This window comes from Triturus cristatus, chromosome 7, assembly GCF_964204655.1.
Source record: "Triturus cristatus chromosome 7, aTriCri1.1, whole genome shotgun sequence".
Lineage (NCBI taxonomy): Eukaryota > Metazoa > Chordata > Amphibia > Caudata > Salamandridae > Triturus > Triturus cristatus.
In genome coordinates this window covers 462,643,921-462,665,755 of record NC_140590.1, presented here as the reverse complement: position 1 = coordinate 462,665,755, position 21,835 = coordinate 462,643,921, and the positions used below count along the sequence as shown (strand labels likewise).

At 42.8% G+C, this 21,835-nt stretch overlaps 1 long non-coding RNA gene across 1 annotated transcript in view; it reads left to right on the top strand.

Moving 5' to 3' along the window:
* Nucleotides 1-332: 332 nt before the first annotated feature.
* Nucleotides 333-21,835, top strand: part of LOC146809930 (uncharacterized) — a 34,125-nt gene continuing 12,622 nt past the window's right edge. Inside the window, exons 1-2 of the long non-coding RNA XR_014965599.1 lie at nt 333-412; nt 21,299-21,390. This is a non-coding gene — a long non-coding RNA (uncharacterized LOC146809930). The remainder of the gene's footprint in view (nt 413-21,298; nt 21,391-21,835) is intronic.

The window sequence follows — 21,835 nt, the reverse complement described above, 5'->3', positions numbered from 1 at the left end:
CATTTTTCTATATTAAAAAAATTCTAACAGTAAGAAAAACGAACATCGATCAAAACAACAGTAAGCTGAGATGACATAAAACTGTATTTGTCGATATCAAAAGATTATAGCCTAATCTCCACCCTTAAAACACATCAAGCACTTAAACAAGATCAGCTCTTTCTTGATCGACGTGCGGGCAAAGCAATTGACTCAAACCAGTGTTTAATATTCGAATGAACGCCACAACTATGGCAACAATGCAAGGGGAAATTATCCCAAAGAAAGATGGCGGCTGGAAGAAGCACCAGTCCACTCTCGTTGCCCATGGATTGTAAAACTAGTGATCACTGCTGCTTTAGTGCCCACTGTGGAGGCCAAGCCCCCAATGTTGTCTGTAATTTGTGACAATCACCACTGCACCCCAGCTAAGGTGAGTACGATAAACTTAGGGTTGGAGAACGGCTCGCAACACGGTACAACAAACCTCTCCTCTCCCTGGTTGAGCAAGCTGAAGGAAGCCCGGGTGGGAATGGGGAGGCCACGGGGAGAAGGAACACGTGTCAGAGGACTCAAACTTGCCAGCTTCCTTCACAGAACGCTGTAAGTGGGTTTGCCCGCATCCTTTAAAATATAAAGTGAATATTCAGACACTTTGCTTACTGTCGGATATCACATTTTACATCCGCAGACCCAAACGGATTGAAAAATTAAAGAGATGCTTTTGAAACCCAAAAACTAAGAGTTAATTCCATAAATTTGAATCTCTATGGCCAAAGCCTATTTAACTAAGCAAAATACATACAATTTAGCATACAATTATATAATTAGGCTAAGCTACATATGTAACTAGTACAAACCATATATCCACATATATATATATATATATATTCACAGAAAAAACCATAGGTTTCAGGCACGTTATAGTTAGGAATTAGCATTTAAAAAACCTCAGAAATTCACTGAAAAAACCATAGGTTTCAGGGGTGTTATAGTTAGCTGGACTTTTCACTTGTACAAAACCATTGAAATTCCCCCGTTATAGTTAGTTCAGCTAACTATAACTCGCGCGCCCGCAATGCACTGCTGATGACGTCACATATTACATCACTCATGACATGGTCAGTGACATCACTCATGACATCACTGATGACATCTCAAATGACATCACTGATGACATCACTGATGACATCATCCAGTGAATGTGTGTTTTTCTGAAAATTAAATATATTTTATATATGTATATCTCAAGGTCGATGGAAGAATAAATGGGTATATAAGTGTCTAAATGGATGATTTGTTTTTGAAAAATTGATTGTGTAACTGACTGATTAAGTGTATCATAGTGAATACATGGCTTAGTGAGTAATGTTTAAATATGTAAATATCTGTATCAGTCTCTCACTTTGTGTATAAGTGGCTGCATGGGTTGGTGAGTAGCTACATGGGTGTCTATATAGGTTATTAGTTGTTTTTTTGAGTATCAGTCTGAGTGTCTGCATGGTTCGGTGGGGGGTATTACGTAGTGCATAGGTGCATGAATGAGTGACTCACTGTTTGTATGGGTTGAACACAGCATGTGTGCAGGACTGTATGGGTGGATGAGTGTGTGTATGGGTGTGTTAGTGAGTGAATGACTGTCTCAATAGTGTCTTTATGAGTAACTACATATGTTTTAAACTAGTATATGTGACTATTGGTGTATATATGTGAGTATATGTGAGAGTGAGAGATTGAAAGAGTTCCTGTATGAATAAGTATGTGTTTCTATAAGTGATTGTTTAAAAGACTAAGTATGTGTAAGTTTCCGTAGAAGTAAGTATGGTGGTGTGTGTATAACTGTATATGCAAGTAAATGTATGTTTGATTCTTTATTAGCATGAGTGACTATGTGTGTGAGTAACTCTATGGATGAGTGGCATTGTGTAACAGGATGTATAGGTGTATGAGTACATATGATGAGTGAGTACATGTATGAGTGACTGTATAGGACTGTTGGTGAATGAGTGGATGTGTATGTGGATCTTAGAATTACTGAAGAGGTTGTTGTAACTGGTATTGGTATGTCCATTGTTTTGAAAATTTTAGTCTCTATTTTTGAATGTGTGTATCAAAGGTTATATTAGGGTGAGAGGAGGTCTGCCACTCTATCACAAGGATGATGTCATCAGTGATGTCATCAGTGATGTCATTTGAGATGTCATCAGTGATGTCATGAGTGATGTCACTGACCATGTCATGAGTGATGTAATATGTGACGTCATCAGCAGTGCATTGCGGGCGTGCGAGTTATAGTTAGCTGAACTAACTATAACGGGGGAATTTCAATGGTTTTGTACAAGTGAAAAGTCCAGCTAACTATAACACCCCTGAAACCTATGGTTTTTTCAGTGAATTTCTGAGGTTTTTTAAATGCTAATTCCTAACTATAACGTGCCTGAAACCTATGGTTTTTTCTGTGAATTTCAAAGGTTTTTTAAATGCTAATTTCTAACTATGCCTACAGAGATAGGACATGTGAAGAAAGAAGAAAAAATGCACAGAAAGAAACAAAAGAAGTGCAGAAAGAAGCAACAGAAGTCCTCAAATACGAAGATAAGTGCAGGAAGAAGGATAACGTGCAGAAAGAACAAAAAGAAGAGCAGAAAGAAGCCTTGTTGCAAAATCATCCTGTACCCTCAACTTTTTTAGACGGATTCTGGTGGTAACTGAGTCTGACTAACCAGTCCTAGAGCCAGTGCTATGTTAAAAGACACTTAGAATACAGTGAAAACACCTACATACACTAGGGAACATTATGCGTTGGGGTCCCCCTGTGATTAGCATGACCTCCTCTGTAAGCCCCTAGTATATAATAGGGCATGGGGATTAAAACTACCTCTTAAAACAGGCCACAGGGCGTTTTTGCACACGTTAACTCAGGCCCCGTCCCCTCCATTCACCACTGTGTAAACACGCCCTGTGTCCATTTTTAGTTGGGATATTAAGTTCATTTGAATCCTGAGGGTCCCTAGGGTCCAACTAGCCCACTAGGTACCTCCAGTAAGTGCCACAGAGCTGCGTTGCAGAGAGGTGTAACAAGTGGCACGGCCTGGACCACCTCTCTGCAATGCAGCTCAGTGGCGCTTACTGGAAGCACTTGGTGGGCTAGTTAGCCCCCAGGGGCCCTCAGTATTGAAGGGAAATTATATCCCCAATTTAAAACGTGCCATAGTGCGTGTTTGCACACGTCACCTCAGGCCCCGTCCCCTCCCTTCACCACTGTGTAAACGCGCCCTGTGGCTGTTCTAAGTTGAGAGATTAAGTCCCCTTGAATCCTAAGGGTCCCTAGGGTCAAACTAGACCACTAGGTACCTCCAGTAAGCGCCACAGAGCTGCGTTGCAGAGAGGTGTAAAAAGGGGCTTGGCCTCAGAACACCTGGCTGCAGCGCAGCTCCCTGGCGCATACTGGAGATGCCTGTTGAGGGCGCATTTGCAGAGTGCTGCACGGAGGGGGCATGGCCTCCGGCACGATGCCAGTCTTTTATTTATTTTAGTTTTTTAAGAAGGGGGGCTGTTTGGTTCCCCTTCTTATTCTAATTTATTGGCCCTGATGACCCCATCCCCCAGGGCCAGTCTCCTAATTATATTATTTTGACCCCAATCCCCAGGGCCGGCCACTGTTTTTTATTATTTTTAAAAAATATATATTTATAGACACACCTAGGACATGCTGGACAAACCGTACGTACCTATCACCATGACGATTTGCGTGATATTCATTAAAAGGCGACTATGCATGCAATGAATCCACGTGGAATGTATTTACACCACTAGTGAAGCTCTGACATGTCTGATGCCCTACCGTGCCTAATCCTGGTAGACACCCTTGTCGTTTATTTATACAAACATGGGTAGCTATTGACGGGCACATTTAATACACATGCACACCAAGCCATTCAAAGGGGATTCGACAAAAATTCGACCAAAACTATGCAAGAAACCCCCCTCACGGTTAATAAAACACACATCCACTGCCGGATGTGTAATACTTTTTATTTTACTCTCTGGAAAGGGGACGAACATCACTTGAGAGTCACAGCGTGCTCCTGACAGAGCCCAATGCTGTGTTACACCCACCATTGCCTGCCGAGTGCCACACACCTCTGTGTTGTATTCCACTAGCTAGTGCATATGCTATGACACTCTCTAGCCCATGTGCACTGTAACACCACCCCGTGAATATGTCATGCCACACTTGTCTTCGCACGGGTTATATTGCCCCATCTAACGTGCCTTTCTCGATGCCTATGTTATAACGCACAGTGCTATGCCATACATATTACAATCTGGGATCCATATCTTTGTCACAGTGCATATGCAACGTTACACTCCCCAGCACATATTTTATATTACAACTTTAGAGACTAGTTAGGTTACACAACACTGCCCTGTGCATATTACACTCCAAGGCGCATATCGCATAGCACGCGCTAGTGCCTGTGCTATCTCGCGCTCTCCAATGAATCTGTCATTGCGCACAATGTATTGCATATTATATTTCACGCCCGGTTCATCTTATATCACACTTTTTGGTGCATAGTTTATACCACACACTATATCTAGTTTTCATTTTCAATCGTGCTCTCAGGACTATGTTCTATATAACACTGTGTTCACCTACCCTTTTCACGGGCATTACATTTTGCGATAGGGGGTGGAGGGTCAGGGGGTGTTTCTGCCAAGTGAGCCCGGAGTCACAGTCACAAACGTCCTCTTCTTCCTGAATAAAAGTGAGATTATGCTGCATACTTGTTCATATTTTAAGTAGTTCGCACAGACACAATGTTTTAAAAACAATAAAGTTCCTAATACCCGCCTTCTCTGAACAGTTAGCTTTCTTCCCCATCCCCTTCCTCCCTATCCTCTGTTGTGTGAATCCATGGACTAGCCTCCTCCCTCCTGCCATGCATGGTCTGATGTGCTGCCACTGCCCTCAATTTAGTATGATGTACCAGTCCACTCCTCCTGCCCTCCATTGCCCAATTCTATGCCCCATCATTGACCTCCTGCTTAAACTCTGTGCTTAGCTTGCTGCCCCTATTCTCCTTCCCCCTGCCCTCCGATGTCTTTGTGCATGCCCCTGCTCCATCCTTTTTGCCCACCATGTCCCATGGACCTGCCACTCCTATCTACTCTGAGTGTTCTGTTGAGCTGCCACTCCCCTCCCACCTGCCTAGCATTGTCAGATGACTGTAACCTGTCCCTGCCACCTCCACCCTGTCTGTCCACATGCCATGCCCCTATCCTCTTCCTCCTGTCCTACATGGTCCATTGTACTGCCACACCCTTCTGCCCTCCCTGGTCTGTTGTGCTGCAACTGCTCCTCCTGCCTGCCCCGTGTGGTCTGTTGTGAGGTCCCTTCCCCTGAACTTTCTTGTCTGTGCACAGGTCCTGACCCTCCCTTCTATCCTCCATCGTCCTTTGTGCATGCCCCTCCACCCTCCTTCTTGCCCATCATAGCCATTGTGCTGCCACTAACCCTCCCACTTGCCATGCATGGTCTTCTGTGCTGCCATGGCCCCTCCCACCTTCCCTGTGTGGTCAGTTAGCTGCCCCTGACCCCCTCCCACCTTCCCTCCATGGTCTGTGTGTATGCCATCACAGTCTCACTGTTGCTCTTCATGGTGTGTCTTGCTTCTAGTGCCCATCCTGCCTGACCTCCATGGCTATCTTGCTGCTCGGGTCTCTTGGCATGTATGGTTGTACTACCATTGCCTCTTCCTTCTGCCCACAATGGTCTATTACATTGCCACAGCCTTGAAGGAGGGTAGATTTTGTATCACAGGGGGCCCCTGGCCCGTTCTGTCCACACCTGAAGTATGAGACCCTTGTCCTTGCCCTGCCAGCTGCATTTGTAGGTCGTATTAAATTGACCAGCGGGTCCTGTGTTGCTATATAATTATCCTGAGACATCCTTACCACTCAGCCAGCATAAAACCCCTGTGTAGGCCCTTCTGTTCAATATGTAGGCCTCTTTGTTAAATTGACCATAGCTCTGCAATTTTAGTGTATAGCAGTCTGAAGGCAGGTCTGCGAGGCCTTCTGATCCAAACTAGTAGCCCCCACCCTACCCGAGTGCTCCGTGCTCGGTATCAAAGTTCAACATCCCCCTGAAGCTGTCGACATACAGTAGGCTGCATCCTGGACTGGTACTTGCTTCCTGGGCAGGTTTCCCGCTTTTAAGGAAGTGGCAACCGCAGAGCGTCAAGTTAGGAGAACTGAGGAGATTTTATACATGAATATATTGAATTCCCGTACAATACCCATTATTTTCTGCTTGCTCTATGGAACTTACGATAAGCGATTGGCCTGAGAGACTGACCTTTTCACCCAGTCCATTGTCAGCATTAAGTGGGTAAATGACGAAATGTCTGGTAAAATCTGCAGACAAAGCTTTTGGGTAGCATACGTAGGTAGATGTAGCGTGCAAAGGAGCCCACAAAATGATATAAAAAGGGAGCACCCACAGATATCGACGGACTACCTCGCCGTCTGTATGTAGGTTAACAGGCAGTGCAGGTTTTCCCCAAGAGCTGGGAGCTCTTGTCTTCCTTTGCTTAAAATGTCTTGCTCTGCTTTGCTTGAAGTATCTTATTCTATTTTACCTATATGAAATGTCATGTTATGTTTAACCATTGTTCTCTTTACTTTTGCATTTAAAAGATTTTGTATTGTAATTGCAGGAATGCTTGCTCTAAGAGTAAACGTGAGTGTTCCTAGGTAACATTTTCCTTGGTGTAACTTGTTTCTCATGATGCATTTATAGATGTGTTTTCTCTCTCTCTCTGTCAGTACATTAATTGAGATACAGAGAATATTATGACAGCTGTATGATTATCTGGATTCTGTATTTTGTACTTTATGTCTCTATTCTGCGGTTTCTTTGAAGTTGCATCTTCTCATTAAACTGCCATTGTATTCTGCCTCCAATTCCATGTCTCATATGTCTGTTTTCTTCATTTTTGGAGCAAGCGTTCCTAGGCACCCCGGCTCAAATTAAGGTGCCCCTTTTGTCCCTGACTCACTCTCCTGCTCAGTTCTGTGGTGGCTCCCGGGGATCTGGGGACCGCCCCTAGCTTCCTTGACCCGTAATAGATCTTCCCTCCAACAGCCTCTCTTGCAAGTCCTGTATTGTTGGTTTGTTGCCCCTGCCCCCCTTTCCACTGCCCTCCATAGTCTGTTGTGCTTCCACGGCCCTTCCTGCCTGCTCAGTGTGGTTAAATTGTTGCCTTTGCACCCTCCTACCTGCCTTCAATTTTCAGAGTCCGTGCCCCTGGCCTCTGCCTCTCAACAGTATCCTAATGAACAACTAGATTGCTAACATTCTATATTTATTACAAAAGTGTGGAACGCCTGACATCATCTTGATGTAATCAAAACTGTAATACCTAGAGCATTTCCTTTAGAAATTACATATATGAGAGGGTCTTATTGGCATCAAAATTATGGTTAGTGCTCTAAAAGACTAAAATAAGGACATATTTTCTGAGTTTTCAAATAGCGACAAAGCACTTTTAAATTATTTGTTATCTTTATGTTTTTTTATCCAGTTGACCACTTGATTAAATGTTGCACTTAGGGGAGAGGATGTGGTGTTACTTCCAGAACTGCAGACTTTGCAACTGGGGAACCAGGTTGAAGTTTCTGCTTCAGCTCGACATTCTGTGATTCTGGTCAAATCACTTAGTCTCCCCATGTCTACAACCAAAATGAATTTGTTCTTGTTTGATGTAACCAATGCTCATGTAAAGCACTCCAATACCTGCCAAGTCTGCACTATATAACACTGCAAAAACACAAAATAATAAGTGTTTTGCACACTTCTGTCATTGGGCTATATTTGGGCTACATCTGGGTGATTTTGGGCTACATTTGGGCTCTTTTGTCTCCCGTGGCCATCTTGGGAGATTTATTTGTTATGAAGTTTCCTAATTTCCTCATGTACTGCAGTCTCCTCAGTAGGAAATGCTTTCAGTTTTTTACTTTGATTCCATCATGAAGGTATTCAGATATGTCACACATTTGCCATAAATTCTGAATGTTAGCACTCTAGTTGCTCATTAGATCACTGTAGTAAAACTACTGCACCATGGAAGTCTGCTCCTGGTATTAAAAGTGCATGTTTCAGTCTGCATGTCAGAATTTTTTAATGAAATAGAAGAGGATTTGAGAAGTCACTCAAAATGTGCCCTCATTTTCTTTCTTCAGCATTAATCATAATTTCTATGGCAAAATGGACCTCCTCATTGTGTTCCTTTTTAAATTAAATGTTTTAAGTGTTACCAGTTTATTCCAATCAAGATGGCTTCAGGTGTGCCATACTTTTGTCATAATGAAGACAGTAAGCGCTCTAGTTGTTTTTAAGAACATTCTGGGACATTCTGTCATTGGGCTATACTTGGGCTACAGCTGGGTGATATTTGGGCTACATTTGGGCTCTTTTGTCTCTGGTGGCCATCTTGGGAGACTTATTTGTTATGAAGTTTCCTAATTTCCTCATTTACTGCAGTCTCCTCAGTAGGAAATACTTTCAGTTTTTTACTTTGATTCCATCAAGAAGGCATTCAGATGTGTCACACATTTGCCATAAATTCAGAATGTTAGCACTCTTTTTGCTCATTAGATCACTGTAGTAAAGCTACTGCTCACCAGGGAAAACTGCTGCTGGTATTGAAAGTGCATGTTTCAGTCTGCATGTCAGAATTTTGTAATGAAATAGAAGAGGATTTGAGAAGTCACTCAAAATGTGCCCTAATTTTTCTTTCTGCAGCACTAATCATACTTTTAATGGAAAAATGAACCCCCTCATTTTGTTCCTTTTTAAATTAAATGTTTTAAGAGTTACCACTTTAATCCAAGCAAGATGGCTTCAGGTGTGCCATACGTTTATCATAAGTAGGACTGTTAGCGCTCTAGTAGTTCTTTGGAACACTCTGGGAAGCTGCAGTAGAACACAAAGGAATCAACTGACAGTCTCTGCCCTTGTTGGATGTACATGTTTTACTGAGAATGTCAGACTTCATTCTCACATGACTGAGAAAGATAATGTGAATTTACAGAAAATAAGCTCTCAGTTTAGCCTATAGATCACCTTCCAAACCTCTGTGGTAAAAGCATGAGAAAATATTTTTCTCTCAATTATGATATCCCAGCAGAAGGCTTTTTCACATGGTGAAATCACCTTAGAACATACCACAATTCCTAAAATGAGTATGGTACCATCAACAAATGATTTATAATGTAACTAAAGTCTTAAAACCTTCTATTAACTGCAATGCTTTTTAATGAGGTGCTATCATGTATATTGGTCCCAAGATGGCTGCCAACACTTCTTGGATGAAGTGCTGACAGCCAATCAGATCTCAGGATGAGATGTGTGGTTAGGCTCCGCCCACATATATATATGCTTTTAAATGCTATTTTCTCAGGAAATACTAAACAGATTTACACCAGACCTGCAAAAGGCACTTCCTTGACCTTATGGCTACCTCTCTGCCAAATTTCAAGTAATTATGTTCAGCCGTTCGGGCTGTAGCTGTGTCTAAAGGTCCTATGGAAAAATGCATGGGGAAAACGCGTTTTGGGACCCCCCTTTTTTCTCGGCCCCTGCTTGACGAATCCCCCCGAGACTTTTAGGGTAGGAGCGGAGCGGAGCGCCCCACCTATTTTGAAAATTTCGCGAGGATTCGTCGACCGGCGCCAAAGTTATTCCAAATAGAATGTTGCGGATTTCCTATGGAAACAGGGTCCTAACTATAACTACCTACTGGCGACTGCCAGTAGGTAATATATATATATATATATATATATATATTCACTGAAAATACCATAGGTTTCAGGGGCGTTATAGTTAGCTGGACTTTTCACTCGTACAAAACCATTGAAATTCCCCCGTTATAGTTAGTTCAGCTAACTATAACTCGCGCGCCCGCAATGCACTGCTAATGACGTCACATATTACATCTCTCATGACATGGTCAGTGACATCACTGATGACATCACTGATGACATCATCCAGTGAATGTGTGTTTTTCTGAAAATTAAATATGTTTTATATATGTATATCTCAAGGTCGATGGAAGAATAAATGCGTATATAAGTGTCTAAATGGATGATTTGTTTTTGAAAAATTGATTGTGTAACTGACTGATTAAGTGCATCATAGTGAATACATGGCTTAGTGAGTAATGTTTAAATATGTAAATATCTGTATCAGTCTCTCACTTTGTGTATAAGTGGCTGCATGGGTTGGTGAGTAGCTACATGGGTGCTTATATAGGTTATTAGTTGGTTTTTTGAGTATTAGTCTGAGTGTCTGCATGGTTCGGTGGGGGGTATTACGTAGTGCATAGGTGCATGAATGAGTGACTCACTGTTTGTATGTGTTGAAGACAGCATGTGTGCAGGACTGTATGGGCGGATGAGTGTGTGTATGGGTGTGTTAGTGAGTGAATGACTGTCTCAATAGTGTCTTTATGAGTAACTACATATGTTTTAAACTAGTATATGTGACTTTTGGTGTATATAAGTGAGTATATGTGAGAGTGAGAGATTGAAAGAGTTCCTCTATGAATAAGTATGTGTTTCTAAAAGTGATTGTTTAAAAGACTAAGTATGTGTAAGTTTCAGTAGAAGTAAGTGTGGTGGTGTGTGTATAACTGTATATGCAAGTAAATGGATGTTTGATTGTTTATTAGCAGAATGACTATGTGTGTGAGTAACTCTATGTATGAGTGACTGTATAGGACTGTTGGTGAATGAGTGGATGTGTATGTGGATCTTAGAATTACTGAAAAGGTTGTTGTAACTGGTATTGGTATGTCCATTGTTTTGAAAATTTTAGTTTCTATTTTTGAATGTGTGTATCAAAGGTTATATTAGGGTGAGAGGAGGTCTGCCACTCTATCACAAGGATGATGTCATCAGTGATGTCATCAGTGATGTCATTTGAGATGTTGTCAGTGATGTCATGACTGATGTCACTGACCATGTCATGAGTGATGTAATATGTGACGTCATCAGCAGTGCATTGTGGGCGCGCGAGTTATAGTTAGCTGAACTAACTATAACGGGGGAATTTCAATGGTTTTGTATGAGTGAAAAGTCCAGCTAACTATAACGCCCCTGAAACCTATGGTTTTTTCAGTGAATTTCTGAGGTTTTTTAAATGCTAATTCCTAACTATAACGTGCCTGAAACCTATGTTTTTTTCTGTAAATTTCAAAGGTTTTTTAAATGCTAATTTCTAACTATGCCTACAGAGATAGGACATGTGAAGAGAGAAGAAAAAACGCACAGAAAGAAAAAAAAGAAATGCAGAAAGAAGCAACAGAAGTCCTCAAAGACGAAGAAAAGTGCAGGAAGACATGACATAAATTATTGGATCTTCCTCCTGACCGTTGAGACCTAGCTAGCTGACCGATGCCCCGTGGAGCTACCTGTTTAGCTAAAGAGGAGATGGGTTGTGGACTTATCACCTATCCTCTCACCATCTTTGTCCCAGTGGCCAGCTGGAGAACGTAGCTGAAGGCTCTCCCCAGTAACACCAGGACCAATTTCTCTCCTGACCTTACTTCCCTCCTCCCCTTTCTCCCTACCCTCTACCCCTCTCGAGTCTTGACTTTGGATCACCTCCTGTTCCTCTCTCTATTATGGTGGAACCCGAAACGCATACATGGCTGATTCCCGGTGGAGCTGCACCGACAGCTATTGGGGAGATTGGCTCCGGCACACCGCCATGGCCGTCACCTACCCAGCCGGACTTCTGACATTTGTCTTGTTTCTTCCCCGACGCTGCTTTTGCTCTTTTATTGTTTTCCTGCTGAGACCTAGCTGTTTGTCTGATGCCCGGTGGAGCTACCTGATAGCTAAAGAGGAGATGGACTGTGGACTTCCCCCTCATTCGTCACCTACCCAGCCGGACTGTGGGCAGACCCTCCTTTGTCTCTCCATTCTATCTAACTCCTACCCCTTTTCTCCACCCCCTTACCCTTCTAAACTCCATTTATTTAGTCTTCTACACTCTTGAAATGTTTTTCTAGTAACTGATGTAACGTGTAACTGAAGTAATTTTATAATATCTGTGGAACCTTATGTAAAGCGCTCTGATACCTCCGGGTCTAGCCAGCGCTATATAAAACATTTAAAATAAATAAATAAAAATAAAATAACGTGCAGAAAGAACAAAAAGAAGAGCAGAAAGAAGCCTTGTTGCAAAATCATCCTGTACCCTCAACTTTTTCAGACGGATACTGGTGGTAACGGAGTCTGACTAACCAGTCCTAGAGCCAGTGCTATGTTAAAAGACACTTAGAATACAGTGAAAACACCTACATACACTAGGGAACATTATGCGTTGGGGTCCCCCTGTGATTAGCATGACCTCCTCTGTAAGCCCCTAGTATATAATAGGGCAGGGGGATTAAAACTACCTCTTAAAACGGGCCACAGGGCGTTTTTGCACACGTTAACTCAGGCCCCGTCCCCTCCCTTCACCACTGTGTTAACATGCCCTGTGTCCGTTTTTAGTTGGGAGATTAAGTTCATTTGAATCCTGAGGGTCCCTAGGGTCCAACTAGCCCACTAGGTACCTCCAGTAAGTGCCACAGAGCTGCATTGCAGAGTGGTGTAAAAAGTGGCACGGCCTGGACCACCTCTCTGCAATACAGCTCAGTGGCGCTTACTGGAAGCACCTGGTGGGCTAGTTAGCCCCCAGGGGCCCTCAGGATTGAAGGGAAATTATATCCCCAATTTAAAACGTGCCATAGTGCGTATTTGCACACGTCACCTTAGGCCCCGTCCCCTCCCTTCACCACTGTGTAAACGTGCCCTGTGGCCGTTCTAAGTTGAGAGATTAAGTCCCCTTGAATCCTAAAGGTCCCTAGGGTCAAACTAGACCACTAGGTACCTCCAGTAAGCGCCACAGAGCTGCGATGCAGAGAGGTGTAAAAAGGGACGTGGCCTCAGAACACCTGTCTGCAGCGCAGCTCCCTGGCGCATACTGGACATACCTGTTGGGCTAGTTGGCCCTCAGGGACCCTCAGTATTGAAGAGGAATTAATTCCCCAACTTACAACTCGCCAGGGGGCGCGTTTGCAGAGTGCTGCAAGGAGGGGGCGTGGCCTCCGGCACGATGCCAGTCTTTTATTTATTTAATTTTTTTAAGAAGGGGGTCTGTGTGGTTCCCCGTCTTTTTCTAATGTTATTGGCCCTGATGACCCCATCCCCCAGGGCCTGTCTCCTAATTATTTTTTTTTGAGACCCAAATCCCCAGGGCCGGCCATTGTTTTTTATATTTTAAAAATATATATATTTATAGAAACACTTAGGACATGCTGGACAAACCGTACGTACCTATCACCATGACGATTTGCGTGATATTCATTAAAAGGCGACTATGCATACAATGAATCCACGTGGAATGTATTTACACCGCTAGTGAAGCTCTGACGTGTCTGACGCCTTACCGTGCCTAATCCCAATAGACACCTTTGTCGTTTATTTATACAAACATGGGTAGCTATTGACAGGCACATTTAATACACACGCACACCAAGCCATTCAAAGGGGATTCGACAAAAATTCGACCAAAACTATGCAAGAAACCCCCCTCACGGTTAATAAAACACACATCCACTGCCGGATGTGTAATACTTTTTATTTTACTCTCTGGAAAGGAGACGAACATCACTTGAGAGTCACAGCGCGCTCCTGGCAGAGCCCAATGCTGTGTTACACCAACCATTGACTGCCGAGTGCCACACACCTCTGTGTTGTATTCCACCAGCTAGTGTGTATGCTATGACACTCTCTAGCCCATGTGCACTGTAACACCACCCCGTGAATATGTCATGCCACACTTGTCTTCGCACGGGTTATATTGCCCCATCTAACGTGCCTTCTTCGATGCCTATGTTATAACGCACAGCGCTATGCCATACATATTACAATCTGGGATCCATATCTTTGTCACAGTTCATATGCAATGTTACACTCCCCAGCACATATTTTATATTACAACTTTAGAGACTAGTTAGGTTACACAACACTGCCCTGTGCGTATTACACTCCAAGGCGCTTATCGCATAGCACGCGCTAGTGCCTGTGCTATCTCGCGCTCTCCAATGAATCTGTCATTGCGCACAATGTATTGCATATTATATTTCACGCCCGGTTCATCTTATATCACACTTTTTGGTGCATAGTTTATACCATACACTATATCTAGTTTTCATTTTCAATCTTGCTCTCAGGACTATGTTCTATATAACACTGCGTTCACCTACCCTTTTCACAGGCATTACATTTTGCGATAGGTGGTGGAGGGTCAGGGGGTGTTTCTGCCAAGTGAGCCCGGAGTCACAGTCACAAACGTCCTCTTCTTCCTGAATAAAAGTGAGATTATGCTGCATACTTGTTCATATTTTAAGTAGTTTGCACAGACACACGTTTTAAAAACAATAAAGTTCCTAATACCCGCCTTCTCTGAACAGTTAGCTTGCTGCCCCATCCCCCTTCTCCCTATCCTCTGTTGTGTGAATCCATGGACTAGCCTCCACCCTTCTGCCATGCATGGTCTGATGTGCTGCCACTGCCCTCAATTTAGTATGATGAACCAGTCCACTCCTCCTGCCCTCCATTGCCCAATTCTATGCCCCATCATTGACCTCCTGCTTAGCCTCTGTGCTTAGCTTGCTGCCCCTATTCTCCTTCCCCCTGCCCTCCGATGTCTTTGTGCATGCCCCTGCTCAATCCTTTTTGCCCACCATGTTCCATGGACCTGCCACTCCTATCTCCTCTGAGTGTTCTGTTGAGCTGCCACTCCCCTCCCACCTGCCTAACATTGTCAGATGACTGTAACCTGTCCCTGCCACCTCCACCTTGCCTGTCCACATGCCATGCCCCTATTCCCTTCCTCCTGTCCTCCATAGTCCATTTTACTGCCACACCCTTCTGCCCTCCCTGGTCTGTTGTGCTGCAACTGCTCCTCCTGCCTGCCCCGTGCGGTCTGTTGTGAGGCCCCTTTCCCTGAACTTTCTTGTCTGTGCACAGGTCCTGACCCTCCCTTCTATCCTCCATCGTCCTTTGTGCATGCCCCTGCACCTTCCTTCTTGCCCATCATAGCCATTGTGCTGCCACTAACCCTCCCACTTGCCATGCATGGTCTTCTGTGCTGTCATGGCCCCTCCCACCTTCCCTGTTGGTCAGCTAGCTGCCCCATACCCCCTCCAACCTTCCCTCCATGATCTGTGTGTATGCCATCACAGTCTCACTGTTGCTCTTCATGGTGTGTCTTGCTTCTAGTGCCCATCCTGCCTGACCTCCATGGTTATCTTGCTGCTCCTGCCCTGCCCCCTTGCCCTCAGCCCTCTGTTTCCATGTGCAGACCCCTATTCCCTCCCTCCTGGCTTGTCTGTTCCATTGTAATGCCCCTGATCCGTCCCTCCTGCCCTTTATGGTCTGTTATGCTGCAACTTTCTCTCCTGTCTGTCCATTATGGTCAGCTAGCTACCATTGCCTCTTGCCCCTCTGTTCTCTGTTGTCCATGTGCATGGTCCTGTCCCCTCCCTCTTGCTTTCTATGGATTGTTGTGCTGCACTCCCGTCCCGCATGCCCTGTGTGGTGTATTGTGCTGCTGCAAACCCTGATGCCTGCACTGCAGGGTCAGTTTGGTGCACCTCTCCATGTCCCTCCTGTCCTATGTTATCCAAGTCCATGTCCCTACCCCATTTCCTTCCATGATCCAATGTACCATACTTGCGAACATTTTGAACTTGGTAAGAGGGAGATTTTGAAAAAAAACTGTGGTATTGATTTTCCCCTTTGAGTTACATTGAAAAAGAGGAGATTGTAGATAGGAGACAGATCAAATAAAGCCCATTTGAGCTTAAAAACATTGGACGTTTCCTGGATGAATCGGGTCTGTTGGCATGTATGGTTGTACTACCACTGCCTCTTCCTTCTGCCCACAATGGTCTATTACATTGCCACAGCCTCTCATGCCAGTCCTGTATTATTGGTTTGTTGCCCCTGCCACCCTTTCCACTGCCCTCCATAGTCTGTTGTGCTGCCACGGCCCTTCCTGCCTGCTCAGTGTGGTCAAATTGTTGCCTCTGCACCCTCCTACCTGCCTTCAAATTTCAGAGTCCGTGCCCCTGGCCTCTGCCTCTCAACAGTATCCTAATGAACAACTAGATTGCTAACGTTCTATATTTATTACAAAAGTGTGGAACGCCTGACGTCATCTTGATGTAATCAAAACTGTAATACCTAGAGCATTTCCTTTAGAAATTACATATATGAGAGGGTCTTATTTGCATCAAAATTATGGTTAGTGCTCTAAAAGACTAAAATAAGGACATATTTTCTGAATTTTCAAATAGCGACAAAAATTATTTGTTATCTATATGTTTTTTTATCCAGTTGACCACTAGATTAAATGTTGCACTTAGGGTAGAGGATGTGGTGTTACTTCCAGAGCTGCAGACTTTGCAACTGGGGAACCAGGTTGGAGTTTCTGCTTCAGCTCGACATTCTGTGATTCTGGTCAAATCACTTAATCTCCCCATGTCTACAACCAAAATGAATTTGTTCTTGTGTGATGTAACCAATGCTCATGTAAAGCACTCCAATACCTGACAAGTCTGCACTATATAAAACTGCAAAAACACAAAAAAATAAGTGTTTTGCACACTTCTGTCATTGGGCTATACTTGGGCTACATCTGGGTGATATTTGGGCTACATTTGGGCTCTTTTGTCTCCGGTGGCCATCTTGGGAGATTTATTTGTTATGAAGTTTCCTAATTTCCTCATGTACTGCAGTCTCCTCAGTAGGAAATGCTTTCAGTTTTTTACTTTGATTCCATCAAGAAGGTATTCAGATATGTCACACATTTGCCATAAATTCTGAATGTTAGCACTCTAGTTGCTCATTAGATAACTGTAGTAACGCTACTGTTCACCATGGAAGTCTGCTGCTGGTATTAAAAGTGCATGTTTCAGTCTGCATGTCAGAATTTTTTTATGAAATAGAAGAGGATTTGAGAAGTCACTCAAAATGTGCCCTCATTTTTCTTTCTTCAGCACTAATCATAATTTCTATGGCAAAATGAACCCCCTCATTGTGTTCCTTTTTAAATTAAATGTTTTAAGTGTTACCAGTTTATTCCAATCAAGATGGCTTCAGGTGTGCCATACCTGTGTCAATAATGAAGACAGTAAGCGCTCTAGTTGTTCTTAAGAACACTCTGGGACATTCTGTCATTGGGCTATACTTGGGCTAAATCTGGGTGATATTTGGGCTACATTTGGGCTCTTTTGTCTCTGGTGGCCATCTTGGGAGACTTATTTGTTATGAAGTTTCCTAATTTCCTCATTTACTGCAGTCTCCCCAGTAGGAAATACTTTCAGTTTTTTACTTTGGTTCCATCAAGAAGGCATTCAGATGTGTCACACATTTGCTATAAATTCTGAATGGTAGCACTCTAGTTCCTCATTAGATCACTGTAGTAAAGCTACTGCTCACCAGGGAAGTCGGCTGCTGGTATTCAAACTGCATGTTTCAGTCTGCATGTCAGAATTTTTTTATGAAATAGAAGAGAATTTGAGAAGTCACTCAAAATGTGCCCTAATTTTTCTTTCTGCAGCACTAATCATACTTTCTATGGCAAAAGGAACCCCCTCATTTTGTTCCTTTTTAAATTAAATGTTTTAAGAGTTACCACTTTAATCCAATCAAGATGGCTTCAGGTGTGCCATACGTTTATCATAAGTAGGACTGTTAGCGCTCTAGTTGTTCTTTGAAACACTCTGGGAAGCTGCAGTAGAACACAAACTGACAGTCTCTGCCCTTGTTGGATGTACATGTTTTACTGAGAATGTCAGACTTCATTCTCACATGACTGAGAAAGATAATGTGAATTTACAGAAAATAAGCTCTCAGTTTAGCTTATAGATCACCTTCCAAACTTCTGTGGGAAAAGCATGAGAAAATATTTTTCTCTCAATCGTGATTCATGATATCCCAGCAGCAGGCTTTTCACATGGTAAAATCACCTTAGAACATACCACAATTCCTAAAATGAGTATGGGACCATCAACAAATCATTTATAATGTAACTAAAGTCTTTAAACCTTCTATTAGCTGCAATGCTTTTTAATGAGGTGCTATCATGTATATTGGTCCCAAGATGGCTGCCAACACTTCTTGGATGAAGTGCTGACAGCCAATCAGATCTCACGATGAGATGTGTGGTTAGGCTCCGCCCAGATATATATGTGATTTTACTTTTGATTTTCTCAGGAACTCCTGAATGGATTTACACCATTTAAGCAAAAGGCACGACTCTGAACTGAGGACTACCTCTTTGCCAAATTTGGTGTCATTCCGTTCAGCGGTTCTGGCTGTAGCTGCGACAACAGATCCTATGGGAAATTGCATGGGGAAAACGCGTTTTGGGACCCCCCTTTTTTCTCAGCCCCCGCTTGACGAATCACCACGAAACTTTCAGGGTGGGAGCGGAGCGGAGCTGGCCAAAAGTTTGGAAAATTTCGCGAAGATTCGTCAATCGGCACCAGACTTATTGGGAATAGAATGTTGCGGATTTCCTATGGAAAATAGGTCCTAACTATAACTATCTACTGGCGACCGCCAGTAGATGATATATATATATATATACACAATGAGAATACATCCAGCCAAAATTTCAGAGGGTAAAAAACAAGAATTTATCTATATGAGAGAGCAGCTAATAAAAGAAGAAGATGGTTTTTGCTACGGCTATATATGCTTTGCCATGATTCTACTATGGAATATTTTATTTTATGATGAATGTTTGTTCTTTAAAGGGAAGTGTGTTGGGGAGGCAATTAAGGATTTATGCATAATGATAGCCTCTGGTCTTGTAATGAAATCATTGAAATAACATAACAAACAAAGAGTTAAAAACTTCTACAAAGAGCCAGATCTTCAAGGATTATCTAAAGTTAAGATGTGGCCAAGCCTTCCACTTCACCCTTCAGGTTCCGTGATGGCAGTCTTACTGTCTTTTTCTGGACCATTAAACAATCCTAGTCTTTGAGTCCTAAATCATAAAAAAAAAAAGAAATCTGTCAACGAACTCCTCAAAATGTTCTCTCTGTTTCAACACCAGCCAACTGACTGTCCTTAGGTTTGATGCCCAGTCAGGGTTCTCTATTTTCCCAAATGTATTCTTCAGGTGCCCAGGTTGTTTCCGGAGTTTGTCCCATTATCTACATACTTCCCCGGCTATTTAAGAAGAGTCTGTCCTGCAAGCACTTCATTCTGCCTCCTGTCTTGTAAAGGGGAATAAGGTTGGCCTAGCCAAACTTTTACAAGTACCGTTCCAAAATCATCTCTGGGGCCCCCTTAGCAACTTCCTGCGATCCTGGATCCCCTTATTTACAGTCCAGTTTTTTGCCCTTTCTCCATTATTGCACTAGCATGCTTCAAGACAGTGGAGTGTATCATCATCATCATCATGCTAACTTTACATGTCAATATAGGCAATTGTTTCTCCTTGTGTGCAATAAGCATGGGCTGTATGTGCATTTCCTTGGTGCACAGATAACAGCAAATCATATCCCTGTTCCTGCCTGATTGCCCGATTATCCAACTTCATGACTTAGAACCATGAAATTCATGATAACGCTATCCATGATTAACATAGCCCAGGCCAATGAGTGTATCTACTACCTATAAGGCCATCACAATGCCCCACAATGTTTTTCATTGTCCAATACTCAATACCCCATGACATTCTTTTAATATTAACTATATTTTAGTCAGCGTTCCTATTACCACTCTGCAATTATGCATACATTAAATTATAACTTATCGAAGGACCATATATATTCTGTTATGTGGCTTGGGACCTCCATTATTACTTATGTATGATTGCACTCTATTATTACTTGTTCATTCTTTTTAGTTCAGTCGAGAGTTTAGTTGCGTTGAAGCTTCTTGCGAATAAGGTGTTTTATCAAGGGCAGAATCTGTCTTTAGAGAAGGGTCACCTGAGCAGTGACATACATTTGGGTATAGGCCTGGTAAATGGAGTAATGCAAGGGTTTGTCTGATCTTTGTTCTGAGTCACGGTCCCACCCTGTTTCAGCAATATAATTTAAAAGCAGTTTAGGAATGAAAGCTGGAAATAATTTTTTATTCTTCCTTAAAATTCTCCCTTTACCAGTTAAACTTAATGCAACTGCATACTCTCAAAACAATCAAAATGCCTGTCTATCTGATGTATTGGCTTGATTATAAATTGCTTCTAAAATAAACATGAACATTATTCATAATCTGGAAAAATATACATTTTGTTTATTTTTTATAATAAATTCATCCAATAATTACATATAATCAAATGGCCACATAAAGTGTATAATGATGAAATGTAGGGGCTAGAGGTGAATTTCAGAGACTAGCCGATGGTTACCTTTGATGACTGTGTGACTACAAGGTCGAACCGTCTCTAGACCCCTATGTGGCCAACGTCTACCTTGATTTATTCTGGTTTTTCAGTCCGCTTTCCTTCTCGCCTTATATTTTGTGGACTGCCTAGTGGTGGTGGTACTACTGTAAGACTCAGAGAACACATTAGTCCTTACTACTACTAGTACTATTACTCTTGTGCACAGATTGCATGCCCAACTAAGGTATTCTATGCATGTTTGTTGAGGTTAGAAAAAGTTTTCTTTTACTTTCTTTCTCATGCTCAATCGGTAAATAAAATGATGGTCACGTTGGACACCCCAAAGTGGCGTATTTTACTTTTTCTCGTCTAGACCTAGTACTATTTTTATTAGCAGCAGATGATGGTGAATATTGAACAACTGATTACCGCGCACAATGGCTGGAAGGAAGTATGAGGAGGAGGGCACCATTATATTTTCCAACCAAGAGAGACCTCATGTCCGATTGTCCGATTGTACGTCCAGTTGGCCACTCTTTCTTTTTAAAAACTCAGGTTCACCAATAGCTCAAGCCACTGAGTTTATTTCTTTGTGTTGTCCTCTTTTTGAGAGGCTTTTCGAAAATTGACACAAACAAAATGGCTGCCCAACCAGATATTTTATTATTTTTGTTAGGATAGGACATATTGTCCACTCTACTCTAGTACCTGAATTATACTAGTGATGTGTGTGCTGTATGTATGTATTGTATTTTCAATCTTGCTAGTCAAAAATAAAAATAGGGAGAGGCGTATAGCATCTAAAAAATGTGAAATGTTTTTTCTATGCTTACCGACCACCAGTGCCGAGGCCAGCGGCGAAGGCGATGCCAGTTTGGAGGCAGCAGAAGATGCGGCAGCTACAGGGGGTGAGCTAGCAGCAGTGGCGGGCAGTGGTAAGTTGTATTCCTTACTTATTGACAATACACTCGCTGCAAGGGTGTGCACTGTACTGTTGAGAGAGACTAAGTTGTTGTGAACAACGGTTCAAGAAGACACCCTTTAATTAGCATTAGCAATATCTGCGGGAGTTGAGTAACAAATGGCCTCTTCTATCTGACTTCAACTCAGCTGGGAAAGTTTTATGAAGAAGACTAAGAGTCAGACGACCTTGATGGATGGGTTGATAGAAAAGGGAAAGAAGGATGGAAGGAGGAAGGATGGGTGACATGTAATATATATGACTGGCAGAGAAGGATGCATGGGTGAAGAAAGGGGGCCTGGGATGCATGGGTGGTTGAAGGATGGGTGAAATGCGAAAGAAAGGATGCCTGCCTAGGTAGGTGGAACTGTATGGGTAAAAGCAATCCTCCGGGGGGGTTTGATGGGTCAAACTGTGGA